The 24255-nt window shown below is 44.6% G+C and overlaps 1 protein-coding gene across 1 annotated transcript in view; it reads right to left on the bottom strand.

Moving 5' to 3' along the window:
- Positions 1–23726, bottom strand: part of palm3 (paralemmin 3) — a 91609-nt gene extending 67883 nt beyond the window's left edge. Inside the window, exon 1 of the mRNA XM_063202045.1 lies at positions 23306–23726. The gene's annotated coding sequence lies outside the window, so the exon portion shown is untranslated. The remainder of the gene's footprint in view (positions 1–23305) is intronic.
- Positions 23727–24255: the final 529 nt, after the last annotated feature.

Here is a 24255-nt window from a genome sequence, read left to right as displayed (position 1 = left end):
GAACACAGGAAGTGGTAACAGTGCAGAGTGTGCTGAGTGGCGATGAGCAGCACCTGATAATAAAACCCCATGATGATGTGAAAAAGGGAAAGAAGAAAGCCCAAATCCACAGCGGCCGCGCTAAGAGGTGTGAAATTACAAGCATGAATGGCTGTCGTCACCCACGCCAAAGCAAAAACTCCAACCGCTCGAGCCTTTTTTCTGTCTTGCAACAGGGATGTGTTTTTGAAGAGGGATGCCGCTGTGCAGTGTGCATGTCCTACTTTGTACGCTTTCGGAAGAGGAAAATTACTTTTTTTGGAAGGGGGTGGCGATGGGTATCCTTCAGTAGAGGATGAGTGAGTCTTTGTGGTCAGGATGTGTGTTGTTAGCACATTTAAATAGATAGAGGACTACTTCTCCTAGTCCCTATGGAAGTGGGGTTTCTAGCCTTTAGTAAAGGATGAGTGGTGTTGGTGATCAGGGTGGGTGAGAGCACATTTGAAAAGGGGGCTACATCTTGTTCCCAATACGTTTCAGTAAAACAAACTACAATATTTTTCTGTGCCATGACAAGTTTTCCCAATCATTGAAAACTGCTCAAAAATGATAATAAACAACTGAAATATGATTCCCTATGAACATTAACAAATGTCAAAAATGTTTGGACGCATCGTTGTCCGCCTGTTGGAACTCTTTTACACCATCACACAAACCTGTAAGTGGTCTGTGTGATGGTGGTGTGGTGGGGGAGTGGAGTGAGCAGCCTTGAGCTGCGGATGAGCAGTCTTGGTGATCAGGATGTGTGTGTGTTGCCGTGGCCGTGACCTCAGGCACAGAACACCTGATCCTCCCCCCAAGCAAACACCGGAGCTCTCTCCGTTTCTGTCTGTTTGTCTTTGTCTCTCTCTATCTGTTTGTCTGTCTTTCTCGCTCTCCCGCTCTTTTTCCCTCATAAACTGATACGAGTGGGTCTCTCTCTCTCTCTCTCTCTCTCTCGCTCTCCCTCTCTCTCTCTCGCTCTCTCTGAATGACCGTCATTAAGGACCAGCCTATTAACAAAGGAGGGAGCCCTGAGTGAGTACACTTTGGTGTCGCTTAAGCAAGGGATGGCACAAAGCAAGTACCACAGAGCAGAAACAGATCAAAAGTCTTGTTTAAGTAAGGACCAACTCTTAAGCCAGCTTAGCTGCTGTATTGTTGCTTGCAGCTGATGCCTGTTTATATCTGATACATTCAATAGAGTGGAATGTAAACCAAACAAAAGATAAAAGACTACAAGAACCAACATTTTCCACTACTGTACAGCTCCAACACTTGCAACATAATTAAAACTTCACATGCGGTTCATGCATCACATACTTAAAACTCTCAAATTGGAGGCGAAGGCCTTCGGATTGAGTTAGACAAATGGGCCAATGACCTTTTTAACTCGTCGTGACGTGGTGACAAGCCAAGAAGAACACAAACTCCAAGCTTTGTTTACATGTCCACCACTGTCTCGTGTCCCCAACTCGGTGACATTTAGAGACGATGCCACTGTTGCAGCAACAGGGGGGGTGACGCATTGTCTAGTCTGGACTCTCTCGCTCACAGCTCTACATTGTTGTTGTTGTTGTTGTTGTTGTCACATATTGCAGGCATGTGGCCACTGTGGAGGGGAGTGACGGCTCACTGCAGATGTTTCAACAGCCTCCAGGGGCGTCTAACACTGCCCTTTTTATAAAGTGTGGCACTTTGGGGGGTTTGGGGTGTGGGGTGGTGCAGTCACTTCAATCCATCTTTTCATGAGTGTTCAAAAATGCCATAGAGAGCATCCATTTTATTAAGAGCGGGATATAATGCTTCGAAATGCTCAGAAATTTCACATAAGGGGACAAGAGAGAGCATTTCAACTAAGCCCAGCTCTTCATAATGCTCAGAATATTTCCATAGAGAGCAAGACAGCTTCTGACTGAAGGAGCCTCTTGCATCCATCCATCCATCCATGGAAGTCTGCTTTCTCTCTCCCCTCATGACTGGTGCTAAAGAGGGCTGTGCTGGGGGATTGTGGATGGGGAACGGCTAAATTCAATGGTCAAAAAGGGAAAAACACGCACATCCGTCTCAAAAGGATTGGGTGCAGGACCAGCAAAAATTCCATGAAAACTGAAAGAAAAGCTTGGTGTCAAAAACGTTTCTTTCAGTTTTCATGAACAGCTAAATTCATCCATTCATCCATCCATCATCCCAGCAGCTCTCAATAACGCTGAGGAAATTCCCCAGAAGAGCAAAAGGCGAGAGAGAGAGAGAGAGAGAGAGAGAGAGAGAGAGAGAGAGAGAGAGAGAGAGAGAGAGAGAGAGAGAAAGAGAGAGAGAGAGCTTTGCAACTATAAAGCAGCCTCTTCATTCATCCTTTTATTCATCTATCCATCCATCCAGCCAGTCAGTCAGCTCGCTAGCCACTGAAATGTGAAGTCTCTCCTGAGCATGACCAGTGGCTAAAGAAGGCGAAACCGGAGGACTGATGGTTGGGGAAAACAGATAAGGCCAGGGAGTGCAGTCAGTTCCTCCTTTTCATGGAGATGACGGGCTTTTACAAACCTCTGAATGGACTCCAGAGGAGCTGTGGCCTCAGACTGACTAAAAAGTAAATGAATAAAATGAAATAAATAAAACATTACATTCTGGTGGCGACAGTGGCTTCTGCTGTGATACTGTTGTTGCCACATTCATGAATAAGCACCATAGTGGTGCAGGTTTTGGGGGGCTGTTTTTCGGGGGTTGAAATCCCCAAAAGTAAAGAAATAAACAAAAACAAAATATTCTGGTGGCGTCTGGCCTACGAAATGATACTGTTGTAGCCACGGCCATAAATAAGCCCCATGGTTCAGTTGTGGGACTGTTGTGAATGGCCTCCAATCACAAATTCCCACCAGCATCCCCTCTCCATTCATAACCATGAGAGTGAGCTAAGGCCATCGAGTCCATTCACAAAAGGTGTCCTTTTCCCAAAAGCCAGCACTTGGAGATTGACTGCTTTTCTGCAACTGGCTCTCCAAGAGCCAACAGTCAATTTTTTTTTCTTCAAGCCTTCTGAAGAAGATAGACTTAAATTGACTTGATGATTGGGAATGGGATGTTGGATTGATTTAATTAGTGTCGCTTTCAATTGTATTGTCACAAGACAAATAACGCTCTATTGGGTTTGAAGTATGTGTGGTGTTGTGAATGGCTGTCAATGTGTGTGTGTGTGTGTGTGTGTGTGTGTGTGTGTGTGTGTGTGTGTGTGTGTGTGTGTGTGTGTGTGTGTGTGTGTGTGTGTGTGTGTCTGTGTGTGTCTGTGTGTGTCTGTGTGTGTGTGTGTGTGTCTGTGTGTGTGTGTGTGTACACGTGTCAAATTTAATGTGCACTGATGGAGCAACATTTGTTTTGTACAGCAGACCCAGCCAGAATGAGAGAACGAAAATGCCACCATTCCACGGGCAATAGTTTGAGTTATACATCATACGTACACAGTATATTAGTTCAAAAGTGAATTGAAGTTTGTGTGAGTTAAAGTGAATGACCAGGATGCATGTGTATGCTATTTCAGGATTTTGTATGCATGTGTAAATTCTGTACTCTCCTTCTTTGCCAGTGCCAATGTCAAGGAGACTTTGGCGCGCGCGCACGCACGCACGCACACACACACACACACACACACACACACACACACACACACACACACACACACACACACACACACACACACACACACACACACACACACACACACACACACACACACACACACACACACAAGGAAGAAAAAACACCCAGGCAGGCAGGCAGCAAGAGGCAAAGGTCCAACTGTTAAAAATTTAACTTTAGCAGCGCATGCCCCCACAGGCATTCAGCCTATTACGGGAATCACAGATGAATGCACACATAGAAAACGCTGTGTCTGGGCCAATATTGCCATCTTAAGCATTTCTGCGTTTGAAAAACAAAAAAATCATAGGGAGCTTTAAAGAAAAGTTTCACATTCAAAAAGAAAAAATAATCACTCCAAAAAAATCACAGGGAGCTTTTAAAGAAAAGTTTCGCACTTAAAAAGAAAAATAAATCCCAAAAGCCAGGGCAATACATCTAAAACAATTCCTCCTGGTTGAGGAGACCCACAGGACTACTGTACAGTAGGTTATACCGCTGTTCAACCAGGCCCCTAACAGAGCGCATCCCATCGCAATTGAAAACGTACCACTACCGGGAGAGAAAGTGCTTCATCATCAGGGAAGCTGACAGGGGGGACAAAGGGGACAGTTGTCCCGGGCCCAGGGAAAGAGGGGGCCCAGAATTGGATCCTCATTACGGCGTATGTATTGGGTTAGGGGGCCCTTTCAGATGACTTTGTCCTGGGCCTGGCCAAAGCTGTCAGTGGCCCTGTTCATCATATCGGCTGTCGCATACAGCAGTAACCCAGCCCCCCCTTGATCCCCCATTTGATTCTACTGCAGCAGCCATCAAGGCTGCAGGTGAAAGTGTTGCAAGAAAACTCTAGTCATCGTGTCTGCTGCACTGTGCCCAGCCCCCTGCTCCCCTTCTCCCAGTGTTCCAGGGTTGCCAGATCAGACTGATGATTTCCATCCCCCAAAAAGCTCAAAATCAGCCTGGAAGCACTAAATCCTGTCCAATTTGATCTAAATTCTTTTGATTTCTATGGCCATAAATCGGCAGAAAAACCCGCCCAAATGCTATTTTTTCCTCTGCAGGACAGCCATACTAAGCAGCCAAAATGGAGCGGGATACCGGCCAATCTGGCAACACTGCAGTGTTCTACAAGTACTGATGACACCATAATGGTAACCGTGGTAACAAAACTCCCAGAGAAGCGTCCCAGGGGGAGACAGAGGGTCTGTGGACATCAGGGGGGCAGCTGTCAAAGGTGGTGTCGTGTCGAAAACAAACTACCCGTCAAGCTGAGCCAACCAAGCCATAACTACACCCCCCCCCTGGGGGCTAGGAGTTCGGGTGACGCCAACAGCCCATTGGTAGCTTGCCTCGAAAGTGCAGTGCAACTCTACTCGACAGAACATCTCCCTCCCTTGGAGGATTGGAGATGGGTGGGTTGTGCAGTGCAGGGGAGCCATGGGGAACATCCTGAGAGCGAGCGAGAGAGAGAGAGAGAGAGAGAGAGAGAGAGAGAGAGAGAGAGAGAGAGAGAGAGAGAGAGAGAGAGAGAGAGAGAAAGAGAGAGAGAGAGAGCGCGAGAGAGAGAGAGAGAGAGAGAGAGACAGAGAGAGAGAGACAGAGAGACACAGAGAGAGAGAGAGAGAGAGAGAGAGAGAGAGAGAGAGAGAGAGAGAGAGAGAGAGAGATCAATGGCCTCTCTGTCAGGTGTTCCCCCTGGGCCACGCTCTGCGCACTGCACAATGGCTCCTCTGTTACTGCCAGAGACCCAGCCCTCCTCGCCACACAGCCGTCTGCACGTCTCTCTCTCTCTCTTTCACTCCCTCTCTCTATCCATCTTCCTCTCCCTCTCTATCCATCTTCCTCTCCCTCTCTCTATTCCTCTCCCTCTCTCTATTCATCTCCCTCTCTCTATCCCTCTCTATCCCTCTCCCTCTCTCTACCCCTCTCTCTCTCTCTCTCCCTCTCCCTCTCCCTCTCTCTATCCCTCTCCCTCTCTCTCTCTCTCTCTCTCTCTCTCTCTCTCTATCCATCTTCCTCTCCCTCTCTCTATCCATCAACTCTCTCTCTCTCTCTTCCTCTCTCTGGTTAGGGTGTTCACACCAATTTCTCTCCTCCCTCTCCCCTCTGACCCTCTCCTTCTCCTTCATTCTGCAGTTGGGGGGGTTAAGACTAGGGGTCGACCGATACAGGTTTTTTAATGGCCGATGCGATACCGATTTTTTGCTTTTCAATCATCCTTGGCCGATACCAGATTTCCGGTACCCAATATTTGGTGCCGATATGGGTTGAAAAAAAGGTTAAAAAATGACAAATATTCCAGGTCTCAAGTTAAAAATAAACTTTTAACATTATCAAATTGAGGTAGAACTTGTAACGTTTAAACACCCACTCTAACAATCAAGGAATGTCTAACAATCAAGTAATAAAAAAATAAAGTGTCTTGGTGCTTTTAAAAAAAATCCTGAATGACATAAAATAATAAATATTGCGTATCGGCCAAAACCACACGCGTATCGGCCGATACCGATACACTTAAAAAAAATGCAAATGGCGGCCCAATATCAGACCGATACATATACAGTCTATCCTTACTTCTCTTTCCCTCCATCTCCCCCTCCCTCCTCTCCCATCTCTCTCTCTCGCTCTGCAGTTGTTCATCAGGTGGGAGCTGAAGGTGAAAAGTACAGTCTTCCTCCCTTTCCCCCACTCTCAATGGGGCAAGAAAACATCTCTCTCTCCCCCTCTCTCTCTGTCTGCCTTTCTCTCTGTCTGCGTCTCTCTCTGTCTGCGTCTCTCTCTGTCTGCCTCTCTCTCTGTCTGCCTCTCTCTCTGTCTGCCTCTCTCTCTGTCTGCCTCTCTCTCTGTCTGCGGTCTCTCTCTGTCTGCGTCTCTCTCGGTCGCGGTCTCTGTCTCTCTAGTCTGTCTCTCCCTCTCTCCTAGCAGCAATAGGTGCCCATCGTTCACCACATGCCTTGGTGCTGTGGGGCAGGTGTGTTCTTATAGCTGCAGAGTGAACACGGCCCGCTCGAAAGATGCGACAATACTCCCACAGGCATCACACACACACCATCAGAGGATGCCATCTGACAATGGCATTTTTAGCTACCCCCTCTCCATGCTCATCGGGTCAAGGTTGAGGTGATGCGTTTGTGTGTGTGTTGTTTGTACATGTGGGATGTGTGTGTGTGTGTGTGTGTGTGTGTGTGTGTGTGTGTGTGTGTGTGTGTGTGTGTGTGTGTGTGTGTGTGTGTGTGTGTGTGTGTGTGTGTGAGAGAGAGAGTGAGTGTGTGTGTGTGTGTGTGTGTGTGTGTGTGTGTGTGTGTGTGTGTGTGAGAGAGAGAGTGAATGCGTGTGTGTGTGTATACACGTGACGTGTGTGTGTGTGTGTGTGTGTGTGTGTGTGTGTGTGTGTGTGTGTGTGTGTGTGTGTGTGTGTGTGTGTGTGTGTATGCCCTACTTTGGTACACACAGGTCTAATAAAAAGAGTGAAAAGGGAGGCCAAGGTAGGACAGTCAAGGGGAGGATGGCTGCTCTGCAGACTTCATACTGTCATGCATTCACTTCAACTAGGTTACAGGCACCGGTGTACTCAACCACAGGCGCACACACAAATACGCATACACACACACGCACGCGCGCGCGCACACACATGCACGCACGCATGCATGCACGCACGCACGCACGCACACACACACACACGCACGATCGCGCGCACACACGCACACACACACACACACACACCTAAAAATACTCATCGTCTGCCTACACCAAACACCTCTAGAATCAATCAGTTTGAAAAATGGGTGCTTGGCCTTTTCGTATTTTTAGCACCTTTCACTTCACAGACTTCTAAAAGCGACGTGTGAATAAAATGTCACATCACATGCGGTGCGATACATGTGCATATGCAACGGCGTAAGGCCTATTTCAGGTGGTAGTGATTACATGGGACTGCAGTGACGCACTGCGCTAATACATGCATGTGGGTAGCTCTCTGTGAACCCAGGCAGTGGTGTACACAGACATTTCAGGGGGCAGGTGCTGGAGGTGGGACAGAGGGCATGTGGAACTTATGCCTGCCTTACTAGGCTGTAGAGGATATTATATTGAGGTATTATTGTCCCACACTTTTGATAGTCAAGCATTTGTTGATGATTATGTCAACAAGGTAGGGCTGCATGATTATGGAAAAAAATCATAATTTTGGGTCAAAATCATTATCACGATTATTAATCATGATTATTGATTTTTGCTGAATTTTCAAAAAATTATAACAAAATGAAATATAACCAAGAGTGAATTGTATACGGGATGAGCAAAATAAAATGAATTGTGATAATTATGTAAAAGGCAATGGCATGGAACTGGCCGGAAACGCCAGCCTGTCAGTATGTTCTGGCTTCAAGGACACTCTCAAAGGTAGGTCACTATTGCCACGATTAAGTCACGATTGAAATCACGATTTCAATATCACGATTATATCACGATTTTCGATTATTTTCGATTAATTGTGCAGCCCTACAACAAGGACTACAGTACATGGTGACAAAAAAAAACTTGGGGGGGGGTAAAAAAAAAGAATCTGCGCACGCCTATACTGCCCTACAATTTCAGAACGCAGTATAATTCAAAATGCCAAACTGAGAAAAAAGGCTTTAAAGTTTCCTTTCTGTCCACGCGACTGTGTTGGAGGTAAAGTGGTGATGACACTTCCATATAATACTTTTTTATGGTGAAAATTTATGCACGCAAGAAAAAAGCAAAAAAACCAACATTCTCATTACTTTTTAGCTGAAAAATCATTATACTGCGCTCTGTTGTGGTATTACGGTCTACACCAAAACCACGGTGTCAATGGAGAAGTGCAGTATAATTCGCATTATACTGCGTTCTTGGCTAGTAACACGTAACCTCCTAAAACCAAAAAGCGCAGTATAATCAGTTTTTTGCGTTTTTTTCCGAAACGGGACCAAGTTGGGCCAAAAAAATTTAACACAAGAAAAAGAAGGTATTTTAAAGCCAATTTCCGGTCTAAACCCATTTTCGACCATTTTCAAGATACTGCGTTCTGATATTGTAGGGCAGTATAGCCCCAGGTTTACCGCACCCCTCTCTCTCATTCACTTCCTTACTCAGTCTTCCATCATCCTATCAAAATGAATGCAAATACAACATGCACTTTTTTAAGACTGGTGTGATTACTAATATCCACCGTGACTTACAGTAAGTAGTAAGTTGGTCGGCATGTATAACATAAAACGCTTTGCTTTTTGAATAGTGCTTTCTTTGGAAAACACTATTCAAAAAGCAAAGCGTTTTATGTTGGACATACCGACCGACCAACATGGAATGCATGTGTGTACATGTGTACGTGTTCCCACAGGCTGATGACTCTGAGCCCATGGAGCTGCAAGCCAAGCCAAGGGTTCTTTCTAATATGCGGACTCCCGTCCTCCTTTCCTCACTTGCCACCTTTCCTCACTTGCCTCCTTGTGGTCTCGTGGTGACGTCACTGACAACAGAATTGCATTCCAATATCTCGCAAAAGCTCAATTCTAATGTCATTTTCTCATTTGCAATCGGGATGGTTTATGATGAACAGCCCCCCAAAACCTGTTGTGGCTAGACTAACTTTGTTGTTTTCTCCTCAGAGGCTGAGTGTCAGCAAAACGTGAGGCCACAACCACAGTCCGAGGACGGGAGTACGCATATTGGAAAGCGCTCCAAGCCAAGCTAAAGGCCTCTGCCGCATATCCTGGAGATGGCTGCTTGTGGTGGTGGTGGTTCTGGGACCATTATGCTCCGTCTTGAGTGCATGTTTTCACAGGCCTTTAACAATGAGGGGGTAATACTGGGAAGGGGAAGAAGAAGCTGAAAAAAAAATACTTAAGGAATTCCTGGATTCATTAGGGTGTGGGTCGGCCTGTGTGCGAACGAACAGCGTGTGTGGATGGTGTGTGTGTGTGTGTGTGTGTGTGTGTGTGTGTGTGTGTGTGTGTGTGTGTGTGTGTGTATGGTGTGCGTGTGTGTGTGTGTGTGTGTGTGTATGAGTGTGTGGATGGTGTGTGTGTGTGTGTGTGTGTGTGTGTGTGTGTGTGTGTGTGTGTGTGTGTGTGTGTGTGTGTGTGTGTGTGTGTGTGTATGAGCATGTGTGTGTGTGTGGATGGTGTGCGTGTGTGTGTGTATGAGCATGTTTGTGTGTGTGTGTGTTTGTGTCTTGTCGTGTCATGTCTGAACGGAATCCACTAGCAGACAGCCATGATGGACAGCAGAGCAGTAGCAGGGGTGATGACCTTAAAAACACAACAGGTCACCAGAGGTCAGCAGGGGTTACGCACGTCTGGCATACCACAACACCAGAGCGCACGCAGGCAGGCAGGCAACCGCTTAGCCCATCATTAACCAGTGGCACTCCCCTCCCAACGTCCCCCCTCCCTTCCTCCATTTCTTTCATATCTCCATTGCCTTCTCTCTTTCCATCTCTCAACTTCACATTCACTTACTGTTTATATCTTTATCTCCGTCTCTCACTCCATATATCTCTCTCTCCCTCTCTAAATCCGTTTTGCTGTCTTTACCCACCTACACCTCTCTCCCCCTCATTCCCTATTCTCTCGCTCTCTCTCTCTGTCTCTCTTGCTCGCTCTCTCTCTCTTGCTCGCTCGCTCTCTCTCTGTCTCTCTCTCTCTCTCTCCAGATGGACCCCTTCCCAATTTACTGTGTCCAACAGTATTCTAATGGGAGCCACAGAGTCCTCCCATCAGGTCCTCATTATGCTCGTCTCCCTCGGATCCGAGCCTCGGATCAGACGCAACACTTATCCTGCATTCGCACATTAAATTACAAGACCGTGCCGTGGCGGAGAGAGGAGGGCTGGGGGAGAGTCTACTGTGCCACTGCCAAATAATGGATGATGCAACCATTAAATGCAAAAATGGGCCCAGACTGTTTGCAGCAACAAGTGGAAAGAGAGAGTGCACAGAGCGAGAGAGAGAGTGTGAGTGAGAGGGAGGCAGAGAGAGAGAGTATGAGAGAAAGAGAGAGTGGGAGAGAGAGAGAGAGAGAGAGAGAGAGAGAGAGAGAGAGAGTGTGTGGGAGAGAGAGAGCGTGGGAGAGAGAGAGAGAGAGAGAGAGAGAGAGAGAGAGAGAGTATGTGAGGGATAGAGAGAGACCATCTACTCCTTATTAGATGATGCACCGCACACACTGAGGGAGGCAGAGTAGAGAGCAGTGATACTGACTTGGCCTAGAATCAAGATAACAGAAATCACAGGGGAGGCCATTCTTTGCCTCGTTTGTTTCCACTGTCCCTCAAACACGTATAAAAACACACGTCCACACACACACACACACACACACACACACACACACCCTCAAACATATGACACAGACATGGCTGTAACGAGACATTTTCAAATACCGATGTCAAATACTGTGTGCTGTTCCGCATACTGTACATTTAGAATGCTTCAAACTCTAACTGCCTTGAGGATGGCGTATGGGTGGGAGACGTGACGCCTTATTTTTTCGTAACATTGGTTAAAAACCTACAAAACTGTTATTTTCCTTTAAAAAACAAATGTCAATGAAAGAAGATGTGGTACATTATGTTTCATATTTGTCTTAGATGAGAAGAAACATTTTTGTTAAGATTTATGTAAAGGTTTATATGTCAAATTTCCTGCGGTGTGACTGTAACATTAATGAAACAATATATAATAATATATATATAAATTAACCAACAACATTTTGAATAATGTATGAAGCATTTGGCATGATTGCATACATCTTAACTTTAGATTAAGATATGTGAATGTGGAAAAAACTCAAGACAGTAATATTAACTACAAGTTCAATTTCGTAACACAAATTGCGTCCTGTGGGGTGACATGTATGTCAATGTTTGTGAATGGGCAGCTGCAAGGCCAACTACAAGGGTCTTAAAGACTGGCTCCTAACCAGTCAGTAACTCAGTTATTGGAGAGTGCTGTGGAAGTTTAAGGTGACTCTTAACCTCTTAATATGTCTTCATATTGCAATCTTTCTGTCACGCAGTGCTTAGGTTCATTTTATGGTGTCCTGTGGTGTGACTGCTCTTATAGGAGGAAAAAAAAGTTTTTTTTATTAATGAAAACACATATTAAGATTAAACACAATATCATTATCAAGTTAGCATGAGCTCAGATGTCAGTCATGTATACAAAAGGATTAAAATGGCCATAATGCAGTGAATTCCCTGTGGTGTGACTCCATTTTCTTGCGGTGTGACATGCCTATGCTATGTGTTGATGCAGGACACATTTTCCCAAAAATGGCAAAAATAAGGTGAAATTCCACAGACCACTTAGTGCTTTATTTTTTTCTATTTTTTTTTTCCAATTTTTATCCATCATTTTTTTCAGGAATTTGAAAAACTTTTTTTTTTTTTTCCTTACGCNCTTAAACGTCAACCACCCGTATACAGACTTAACTTATCATTGTTGATCAAATATCGATTTTCATCATAGATAAATTGTACATTTCTGGTAAAATTACAGAGGACATGACCTCTGTGTCCTCAATGGTAGTTACGGCCATGGACACAGACAGCACGCATGCACATGCGCGCGCACACCAACACACACACACGCACGCACACGCACACACACACACACACACACACACACACACACACACACACACACACACACACACACACACACACACACACACACACACACACACACACACACACACACACACACACACACACACACACACACACACACACGAAAACAGACACACACGCCCTCAAACATATGAAACAGACAGCATGCATGCACTTACACGCGCACACCAACACACACGCACGCACATACAAAGGAGCGTGCGTGCCAATGGAGAAGAGGAAAGGGAAGAGCCCCTGTCAAGGTCTGGAATGCCTGCTGTATTGGGGACCACTCCCTCCTGGTTCCCTCCTGTCAGTGTGTTGCCTGTTAGTGCTGCCTAGAGAAACACTCTTATTTTCCCTCCTGCTCTCAGACACCACTGACAGAGATACCTTGCGTTACATTATTTAATCCTGGATAATAAGCCTCCTCCTCCTTCTTCTTCTTCTTCTTCTTTATGTTCTGTTTCAAGTTCCAAGGGCATATTTGGGCAAAGGGGCAGCAGCAGTCAATGGGCATGATCGTGATGAAGCAGTGCTGCTTTTGCTAGGTAGTGGGCAAAGATTTTTTGGGGGGGTCTTTTTCGAGAATTGGTAGAGATGGGGAGGGGTCGGCAAAGGACCCGGGCCGGGAATCGAACCCGGGTCAGCTGCATGGCAGGCGAGTGCCCTGCCGGTTGGCCATGGCAAGGCCCAGAGTGACATTCTATTGAGATTAGAAAGGTTGGAAATGTTGTGCAGTTTCATTACGAAGTATGACATGAAACACAAAAATATATTTTGGTAACCTGGTATGGTATGGTTTCTTCTCACACCTGGAAAGTTTTCAAGAAGGGGAGGCAAATCTCGCATATGGAAATGGAAGAAGTTTGGGAAGTATAGATTACAAAGTGGAAGTTTAAAATGTTAATTTCTTTGATGGATTGTTCAATGTAGCCCCTTTAAAAGGCTAGAGAGCACTGTTGACTCATCAGATAGCATGGATAACATACGCATCTCAAACTCAATCACCCCTGTTGGCTGAATGCACTTCAGTCGCTTAAAAATACATTTTTCCGTATAAATCGGCCAAACGGTCAAGGGCTACTTGACAAAGATTTCACAGCACTTCACAGGTGACATGATAATTAAAAGCCTCACCAGCCACTGATATAAAAACCTCTAGTCCAACAATGGTATACTAGTAAGGACTAGGGCTGTAACGATATTGTATCGAACCAAGAAATCATGATATGCAGAGTCACAATACTGTATCGCGATGCAAAGAGGCAGTATCGTGATACGCTCCTTCAAAGTTTCTTTTCAGTCCAGAAAACAACCACATGATATGATGTGATAGTGCTTTTTTATATGACTAGTAGCCTCTTGTGACCCATTCTACCTATAATCGAACCGTATGTCAAAAATTGTGATATGACCCGAATTGTGAGTTAAGTGTATCATTAACAGCCCTCGTAAGGACCGTGTTTGGGAGTAATACAATAGTTGTGTGCTATTTTGTTTGTCTGAGATGCTTGCAATTGCTTTCCATGTGATTTCAAAAAGTGTTGCGTACGTACGGGTGGTCTATTACTTCGCAGTTGCTGAGGCGGTCAGTAATCTTGTGGAGGCTCTTGACTGTGAAATCGCTGTGAAATGTAAGGCAGAGAGAGAGAGAGAGAGAGAGAGAAAGAGAGAGAGAGAGAAAGAGAGAGAGAGAGAAAATGTAGCAAGAAGACTCCAGATAGGAACACCTGTTCTGACGAGCCCAGACAAGAACCCTTCCTCCTTTGCCTTTCAGCAACACGTCAGCACACTGTCTCCTTCAGAACACACACACACACACACACACACACACACACACACACACACACACACACACACACACACACACACACACACACACACACACACACACACACACACACACACACACACACACACACACACACACACACACACACACACGTCCGAGCATGCACACACACACAGACGTCCGAGCATGCACACACACACACAGTCCGTAGGTCCTAAACACACACACACACACACACACACACACACACACACACACACACACACACACACACACACACACACACACACACACACACACACACTATTTGTAAAGACAGACAGGTAAGCAGACAGACAGGCAGGCAGGCAGACAGACAGACAGACAGGCGTCTGCTTCTATGGTCATCTGTTGGTTTACACATTTACTACGAAGTTGCACATCGTCCCAACCCTGTCCCTTGTCCTTGTCCCTCGTCTAACCACATTTCTGCTGATGCATAATTACAGTCATCACACGGAGAGAGGACGATACACCTTGTCAGCCCTCTCCTTTCATCTTGTCACAAATAAAAACTCATCAAGGAGGAGGACTGCCACAAACCAGGGGTGAGTTTCTCAAAAGAGAAGTTGTTAGCCTGTTAGCAACTTCGGTAGTTGCCAATGGGAAAATGCATTGAAAACAAAAAAGTAGCTAATGTAGTAAGCAACTTTGGTTTTGAGAAATTCACCCCAGTTCCCATCGGCCCCAACTTAGACCAGAGTCATACCCGCAACGCACGATCAACCATGTTTCCCAAAGAATGCACAAGACTGACTGCAACAAACCGCCGCATTCTGTACAGGTGGCGTCATGGACAGAAATGCGAGGTGACAAGCAATGGCTTGCTTCATTGGCTTTCCCACTTGTCTCGTCTTCTCTTCTGTTCTCACTGAGGGAATCGTACGCAGGGATGGATCATGACTCTATGGGCCCCTGGGCCAGACAACAAGAATGGGCCCCCTTTCTATGAAGACACAAGGTTCCAAAAGATTTGGGGGGTTAGTGAAGATGTTAAAGAACCTTTGTTGTTGTGGGTTGGGGAGGCGCATTTGAAAATACAGCAGTTTTAAGTGCAATATGAGTAAACAAACATAAACTGATAATTAAGTGTTTTTTTGTTGTGCGGAGACTTGGGCTTCAGGGCCCGCTTGGCTATTGGGCCCGTGGGCCTGGGCCTGGTTGGCCCATGCAGTGATCCGTCCTTGATCATACGTGTTGAACTGAAACAGGTTTGGGAAGTTTCTTTTTTCCCCCCCTTCTTCTTCTTCACCTCGTCTCTGTTGCCTTGTGCATAACTGGAGTAATCCAGTCTTCTTCTGTTCTGCCGCGCTCTGTCTATCATTACGCATGACCCCAGAGCATATTATTCTAACCTTCTAGGGCTAGCAGACAACCAGCTCCGTCACTAACGACTGCACACGAATAACTCAACTTGAAATGAGCTTAGAGAGGTGTATAGTGTACCTGTGAGTGTAACTGCTGTTGGAATTCACAGAGGTTCATCTTTAAAGTGACTACTACACAGTGTTGGAATGGAGTGGAACGTGTGACAAAGTGCCATATGTTAAGGCTGACGTCTCCTCAGGTGACAGTCTACGGTATGCAATATTCCCACGTGTGTGCTGTGAAATTTCTGTTGATGACTTCATATTGAGGACAAAACCCAATGTACTACATACCTAAGCTCGGTCACGTCACAAACAACTTGCATGCAAATCAGAGCAGAAAATGTGCTGACAGGTGTATGGTATGTCTATGACTGCAGTTGAAAGTCAAACAGATTTCTTATTTTAAATGGACTACATGGTGTTGGAATGGAGTGGAACGTGTGGCCCCTGAGATCATTTCAAATGTGTATTACAGTTGGCCCACATACAATATTAATGTATATTGTAACAGGACTTGAACATGAAATTTGACAAATTATGCATATTAAGTGCATGAACACACAATTTTAGTCAATTTTTAAAAGAAATACTGTGTCCCGTCTGTAATTTTGTTTTTGATTTTGGTCCTACCACAATTTGAGTTTGACACCCCTGGTCTATGGTAATTGACATGCGTGTCCTGGGAAATTTGTGTTGATGACCTGAGGAAATACACTATTCAATCCTTAGTAGATCTTACTTTACTAAAGATACACGCACGAATACGCATGAGTCCGTAGTACGCAGCATGAAGAGAAAAGTCACATTGATAAGGCCATGGAGACAACGAAAGCTCTCAATTGACGTCACCGATCAAAGCAAACAGCACAACATCTTAAGAGGGCAGGTTAGCCTTTCTCCATGCATGCGTGAAAATTCACCGCCAAAGTTGACGACATCACGGATTAACCAACAACAACAACGCTTCACACACACAGCTCTGAGACATATCAACAGACACCTAGAGTACATACGCTTGCCCTGATTGGCAACTAATCTATAAATTCCATTGTGATCTAACGATGAATTAATCTTTAAAACCTTTTCTTTTTCTGGTGTAAGGGACGTAAGGTCATCAGATAAAGTTCTCAGTTCTCATATCTATATCTGTGCTTTAGCAAACATACCGGTAGTCAGCAGCCACAAGTCACAGTCAGTCTTTATCACAATTTGCCTGGAACAGTGAAAGGAAAACTACACAGTAGCCACTTCAAGGCAAGTCAAGCAAGGAAACAGGGTGGCTTTCTGTACAAGCAAGCAATTCCTGAAACGCATGGATCCACTTTACTAGACACTGATGGAAATACACTGGACTGAGATAAAGAAGAACATGCTCCAATTTTCCCAAATTGCGCCTCTAAATTGTCTTTATTTGGTGCCCGTTTGTAATGCAGTTATCTTGCTCTAACAATACAACTGCCTAAGGTCCCCTGTAAAGCTGTTCAATTCATTAACAAGCTGGACTCTCTCTGCCACAGCCTCTCATCTCTCCTTACTCCTGTGCCACAGAGTAGAAACCAGAGTAAGCCATTGTAGCAAATTACTCACATTGCACTCGTCTCATTGCATCCCTTTGTAATACAGTTAAATATCCACAATAATGTAGGCCTAAGCTTAACCGACTGAGACGCTCTTGCAAAGCAGGTCTATTCATTCAACTCATTCACTCACTCACTAATGTTTCAGTGATAATTCCACACTACGAGTGTTAAATTCCATTCTCGCAGCGTTGAAATAACACTGCTTCCATTTACTGTGCAGGTCCTCTCCCCGCTCCTTCACTCCTGTGCCACAGCACAGACAGAGCAGACACACTGAGTAGTAGGTCAATAAAATGCAGCCCATGAAAGAGGCGACACTGCAGATAGTGTCTTTAAACAAACCACATCGCCGGTGTGAGTCCTGATTTATGGCGCAGAGGTCAAAAGGGACTCGGTGAGCGGTTTCCTATGGCTCTGTCAGGGTCAGGGGGTCTTAAGGGAGATGATAAGCTGACCTCTGTGTCAGGACAATTATGTCATTCACAAGAGCATGGGTTCCCAACCTTTTCTAACTTGGGGGCCCACATAACATTTTCAAATATGTTCGTGGCCCACCTCTGACCGAAACAACAATACAACTCAAATCAATGGTCAACAGCAACAAAAAAACATCTATAAATTCTATAATTCTACAAATTTTATAAAATTATATCAAGGACCCCTTGGAATACCTTCGCAGCCCACCATTGGGCTCGGACCCACCGTTTGAGAACCACTGCACTAGAGAAAGCTCCCGTCACGTGCTGTCACACGTTCAACCTTTAACAATGCCAATTAACCGCCAAATTATGCTAATGCTAGCTACTCATCCAGTTAAGGCCGGTGATGACTTGCAATCTGTCTTCCAACTAATCTAAATTCCAATGTGATCTGATTGTCAGTTAAACTTTACATTCTGACACATGTTCAACCTTTAACAATGCCAATTAGCCACCAAATTATGCTAATGCTAGCTAAACATCTGTTTTGGTGATGATTGAGTAGCATGCAAACTAGGGCTGCACAATTAATCGAAAAATAATCAAAATCGTGATAAAATAGTGAAATCGAACTCATGATTTTAATCGTGATTTAATCGTGGCAATAGTGACCTACTTTTGAGAGCGTCCTTGAAGCCAGAACATACTTGGGTGGGAGACGTGACGCCTTGTTTTTCGTAACATTGGTTAAAAACCTACAAAACTGTTATTTTCCTTTAAAAAACAAATGTCAATGAAAGAAGCTGTGGTACATTATGTTTCATATTAGTCTTAGATGAGAAGAAACATTTTTGTTAAGATTTATGTAAAGGTTTATATGTCAAATTTCCTGCGGTGTGACTGTAACATTAATGAAACAATATATAATAATATATATATAAATTAACCAACAACATTTTGAATAATGTATGAAGCATTTGGCATGATTGCATAAATCTTAACTTTAGATTAAGATATGTGAATGTGGAAAAAACTCAAGACAGTAATATTAACTACAAGTTCAATTTCGTAACACAAATTGCGTCCTGTGGGGTGACATGTATGTCAATGTTTGTGAATGGGCAGCTGCAAGGCCAACTACAAGGGTCTTAAAGACTGGCTCCTAACCAGTCAGTGCCTCAGTTATTTGAGAGTGCTGTGGAAGTTTAAGGTGACTCTTAACCTCTTAATATGTCTTCATATTGCAATCTTTCTGTCACGCAGTGCTTAGGTTCATTTTATGGTGTCCTGTGGTGTGACTGCTCTTATAGGAGGAAAAAAAGTTTTTTTATTAATGAAAACACATATTAAGATTAAACCCAATATCATTATCAAGTTAGCATGAGCTCAGATGTCAGTCATGTATACAAAAGGATTAAAATGGCCATAATGCAGTGAATTCCCTTTGGTGTGACTCCATTTTCCTGCGGTGTGACATGCCCATGCTATGTGTTGACGCAGGACACATTTTCCCAAAAATGGCAAAAATAAGGTGAAATTCCACAGACCACTAAGTGCTTTATTTTTTTCTCTTTTTTCCAATTTTTATCCATCATTTTTTTCAGGAATTTGAAAAAAAAAAAATGTTTTGCGTTACGCCCTTAAACGTCAACCACCCACTTACAGGCTGGTGTTTCTGGCCTTTACATAATTATTACAATTCATTTTATTTTGCTCATCCTGTATGTAATTCATTCTTGGTTATATTTCATCTTGTTATAATTTTCAAAAAAAATCAGCAAAAATCATTAATCGTGATTAATAATCGTGATTATGATTTTGACCACAATAATCGTGATTATGATTTTTTCCAAAATGCAAACTGTCGTAAAACTCCGGGTTTTACAACAGAGCCACAACAAAGAATTCAAGCTGAAATCTGAAAAGAATTTGTCCTGTAGAAATTCTGAGAAAGATTTAGTGCAAGAGCACCAAATATATTCAGGAGAGAGATTGCCTGGCAACAAACAGCAATTGGTCTGCTTACAAAATCTGGGCCAAAAACACAATTTGCAATCTAAATTCACCAAAGGAGTTCACATACTTGGCATGTTACATTGTGGGCAATCCAATAATAAAAAAGAAATTAGCAACTAGTCCCTGTAGCCATCTAGCTCCTGGTTTTGATAAAACACAATGCACTACCTTCTAAACACAGTGCACAAGACTTAGTGTCTTGTGAATCTGTCGAACCCATTCACCAGTGTTTGCTTGTTATGTCATGTATAGCGAGCTTGCTTAGCCATGGCGAGCAGCACAATAGCCGAACAAGCCAGAGGCGACATGTTATATTGTGGGTGCTGTGTGTGAGACATGCGGTCTGTGTGCAGGGCCGGATTAATGCACAGGCTGGATATGGTTGCAGCCTAGGGGCCCCCACCTGCCAGGGGGCCCCTGATTGGTCAAAAGTGGAAAAATTGCAGAATTATGGCAAGATGCAATACTGAAAAATGTCTCTGTCATGTGAAGTAGAGTTAGTAGACATCGTATCAGTAATTCCAAGCAAGTGGAAATTTGCTATACAGGGGGACCCACAGCAACATGTAGCCTAGGGGGCCCCGGACATCTTAATCCGACCCTGTGTGTGTGTGTGTGTGTGTGTGTGTGTGTGTGTGTGTGTGTGTGTGTGTGTGTGTGTGTGTGTGTGTGTGTGTGTGTGTGTGTGTGTGTGTGTGTGTGTGTCTCTCTCTCTACGTGTTTGTGTGCTGGGCTAGCTGGATGACTGATGGCCCAGTGGCTAGGAGGCAGAGAAGAGAAGAGGAATTTCCCCCAAGCGGCCCATCCCATCCATCATGGTCTGATCAGCAGCAGCAATGCACAGCACTGGCCACGAGGCTCCTCAGCAGATCAGATTGTGACCACCACCACCACCTCCGTTACCACCACCACCTCCGTTACCACCACCACATCCACCTCCCCTTTCCATGCTCCACAAACCTCTACCACTACTGCCTTCTCCTTCTCCACTACCTTCTCCACGCTCCCAAGCTCCTCGGTTACATTTTTTGCATCCCTTTTTTCTGTTTTTCCATTTCCCATTTCTAACTTCACCTCCACCACTACTGCCTCCTTCTCCTTACCCATGCTCCCTAAACAAGCTCCCAAGCTCCTCGGTTTTAATTTTTGCATCCCTTTTCTTCATTTTATTTTGTGTGCACATTTCTAACTTTATTGATGCTCCTGACTACCACCACCACCTCCTCCTCCTCCTCCATCTCCACCACCTTCTCCTCTTCTATGTTCCCAACCAATGTCCAAATACAATTCCTTCAACATTCCTGCCGCAGTCCTTTCTTTCACTATTTTATCCTTTATTCATGCTTCTAACTTTATTGAAGATCCTCAGCAGCCCACATCATGACCTCCACCACCTCCTCCCCCTCCTGCTGCTCCTTCTCCTCCTCCTCCTTTTCTCCTCCCACAACCAAACTCTCAATACAATTCCTTTCGGTTTCCCATCCCTGCCTCTCCCTTTTCTTTAATCATCTTATTCTCTGCTCATATTTTCGAACTTTATTGCGACTTCTCACCCGACCACATTGTGACTTCTTCCTCCTCCTCCTCCACTGCTTTCTCCTCGTCATCGTCCTCCTCCTCAACTGCACCTTGCTTCTCCTCCTCCTCCAAATACAATTCCATTCCATTCCTTTCCTTTCAGTCTCCCCTTCCTTCCCCTCTCCATATACTGGTGTCCTTTCTCACATTCATTTTATTCTTTGTTCATATTTCTCATGTTATTGAGGCTCCTCGCCAGACCACTTCCTGACCTTCACCTCCTCATTCTCCTCCTCCATGCTCATCCAATATACTCCCAATACAATTCCTTTCCCATCACAGAGTCACCCCCCTCCCTTTCTCCTTCCCTTCATAAAAAAACCTACTGCAGTATGTCAGGATTGCAGTATTTTTTGTGTCCAGAGCACTGCATTGACTGCATTAAAACCACCGCTTTTATAACGCAGAATATCACAGGGGTTTTTTCCTCATAGGGTTTACAGTGACGGGTGCCATTTTTTCATGATTCCTTTCATTGCTCCAGTCATTTTATTCCCAGTTCATATGTCTCACAATATGAAGTTTCAAATTTGATACAGCAAGTTATTGAAGACAGCGCTCCTCCATAGGGTGTGCATTTCCTCTGTATGTTTGAGTCTAATGTGTGTGTGTGTGTGTGTGTGTGTGTGTGTGTGTGTGTGTGTGTGTGTGTGTGTGTGTGTGTGTGTGTGTGTGTGTGTGTGTGTGTGTGTGTGTGTGTGTGTAGAACTGGAACCCTCCTCAAACTCACACCTGGATGAGACCACATTTGCAAAAACAAGAAAGAGAAAATGTATAGGAATAGGAAGTGATGTAATTACAACTTTGCACCACCCTGGCTCAGCAGTTCTGTGGAGTGTAGCCTAACTGTTCGCACTCCATTGCGCTTCTGTTCCTGGATAGATTCTCCAAGGACTCCCTAGGGGGGTTGGGTCGGATCGGATGTTTACCCCTCTCAACCAATAAGTAACTTTTCCCCCCTCTTTTAGTCTGCTAAGCATTTCTTGGGCTAACAGGGGCATGTGGGTGTCTTCGTGGCATACACTGACTGTCTGCCAGGCAGCCAGCCTTGGGTGCTGCTACCTACCTACTAACACTAAACACAGCAGACGCCTCTTTTTCCACCCAGCCTGGTTCAGCATGGCTAGGTTTTGAAGCCTGCTTATTTGTGACCATCCCAAAAGATAATTTGGATCGAGAAGGCTACACTTCGTTGAATAGAGGTAAATGGAGGTGGAGCCGCTGTTTTGCGAGAGAGCGCTAGAGAGAGATATGCTGTCGGTGGTGTGTTGCCCTGGCCTTGCAGTATAACAGAAGCCAACTGCCTTGCAATGCCCGCACAGCGCAGTCTCACTTCACACGATTCCCTTTCAGCCATGACATTAATGTTGCATGTGATGTTATAATGGCCAGGGGAGTGCCCTGGAATTAAATATTACATTTTAAAGTGTGTCACACATGTCTTTCAGCCCAATCCCTTCTTAAATGCTTCATCTGTTTTTGGGAGTGAGTGACTGGATGTAGGCAGCGGCAAAGACTGCAAGTCAAGACAACTGCTGTGTGAAGGCGGTGTTTTTTCTTCTATAAATTCTGTGGCTTGCTTTCTTTCACAGACAGCTGTAGGCCTGGCTCATTATTTCTCCTCTCTTTCCCAAAAGCCCCATAGGCCCCAACTGTCCCATTTTATATTGTTACCAATAAACTGCTATTGTTATTCTTTACGACAGCAAACTGAGAGCTGCTTTAATAGAGCAGAAATACCCAATCCACTGCCATGCAAAACAGAACACACCACTATAACCACCATTGAATAAAAACTTGTCAATATCAGGGCATTCAGAATGTGATGTGACACGTGACTAATCTAAAGTGGCCGCCTATGATGCATCACCCATCTCTCCAGGTATTATAAAATTGCTTGTTATAAGAAAGATAGGCTATATTCATCCTCTTTAATAATGCCATTGAAATGTCAGAAGTTCTATGCAGTTCTGAATCGACAGCAGAGAGATTAATAGAAGCCAACAAACAAGGGTATCTACAAGATATGGGCAGCAGCCGTTTAGTCAGCCAACTCTGCGACACAATTTACACACTCAACTGACAAGCGCGGAACAACTCCAAATAACAACATCTGTTTTGGTTGCAAGTGTTGGCTGGTTGCATAATGACCACCTAATATATGCACATTGTGAAGGAAAACCTCTGTGGCACAAATGTATTCAGCTGGGTGTAATGCAACCACTTACCTTGTCTGTCTGACAACCTGTAGTTGTCCAAAAGCAACAGGTAAACTAATCCACTCCGCAAAGGTTGAGACGGAAACTTCAGGAATAACGCCTGCTGTGTGAGGTGAAAAAGTTGACGCTAGTGTGAAATGCTACCGAAATAATTCTCATCTAAACTCAAAAAGAAAGAAAGAAAAACACCTAGGGTCCTCCGCGAAGTTAAAATTTGGAGCGCTCCCAAAATGCGTAAGCCTGGGGCAAAACGCGGCCTCTTTCATCAACGCTCCTTTTCGAACCACGAGCGCATGCTTCAGTTTCTTTTTTTTACCACAATAAATATTTTGTCACCATAAGCCAGCCACCTCCTCCCAGCTTTATGTGCGTAGATAAGCTTCTAAATGTTCAGCTAATGGTAGAGACAGTCTGCGCTGCTGTAAACCTACCCTGGCTGTACCTGACTCCAGTTCGCGAGTTTGCGAAACATAGGACGATATTGCGTCCACCCGCGTTTCTCGTCTCCAATTGGCCACAGCGGCTCCCTTGTGCCTCCCCTCTGATGGCTTTCATTTGACAGCAAAAATGTCAACTCGCGCTCAAGGCAGACTTGCAGAACACTCATGTACAAATAATTTGACCCATCTCTTGAGATAGCCTATAGGAAGGCAAAAGAAAACCCTTAGTGTTAAAGGTAGCCTACACTCTCACTCACTAGGCCTATATATAGGCTATGACACTAAAAGTAGGCTAACAAACAAAAAAAGTATAGGCTACCCAAACCATTTACGATGCAGTAGGCTAGGCCTACGCTTATACAAATGCCGTGTCCCATTTCATTTTATTTCATTACCTGGTTTGGCATAGCTTATCTCTTGAAACAGATAGGCCAATATTAAGTAGCCTAGACCTAACAAACAAAAGTAGGCATAACCAACGATGCAATGAGCTCCAGTATTTAGGGTATAGCGCCTACA

This window comes from Engraulis encrasicolus, chromosome 1 (assembly GCF_034702125.1).
Source record: "Engraulis encrasicolus isolate BLACKSEA-1 chromosome 1, IST_EnEncr_1.0, whole genome shotgun sequence".
NCBI classification, from domain to species: domain Eukaryota; kingdom Metazoa; phylum Chordata; class Actinopteri; order Clupeiformes; family Engraulidae; genus Engraulis; species Engraulis encrasicolus.
Note: the sequence above shows the minus strand (reverse complement) of the source record. Positions and strands in the feature narration are given on the sequence as shown.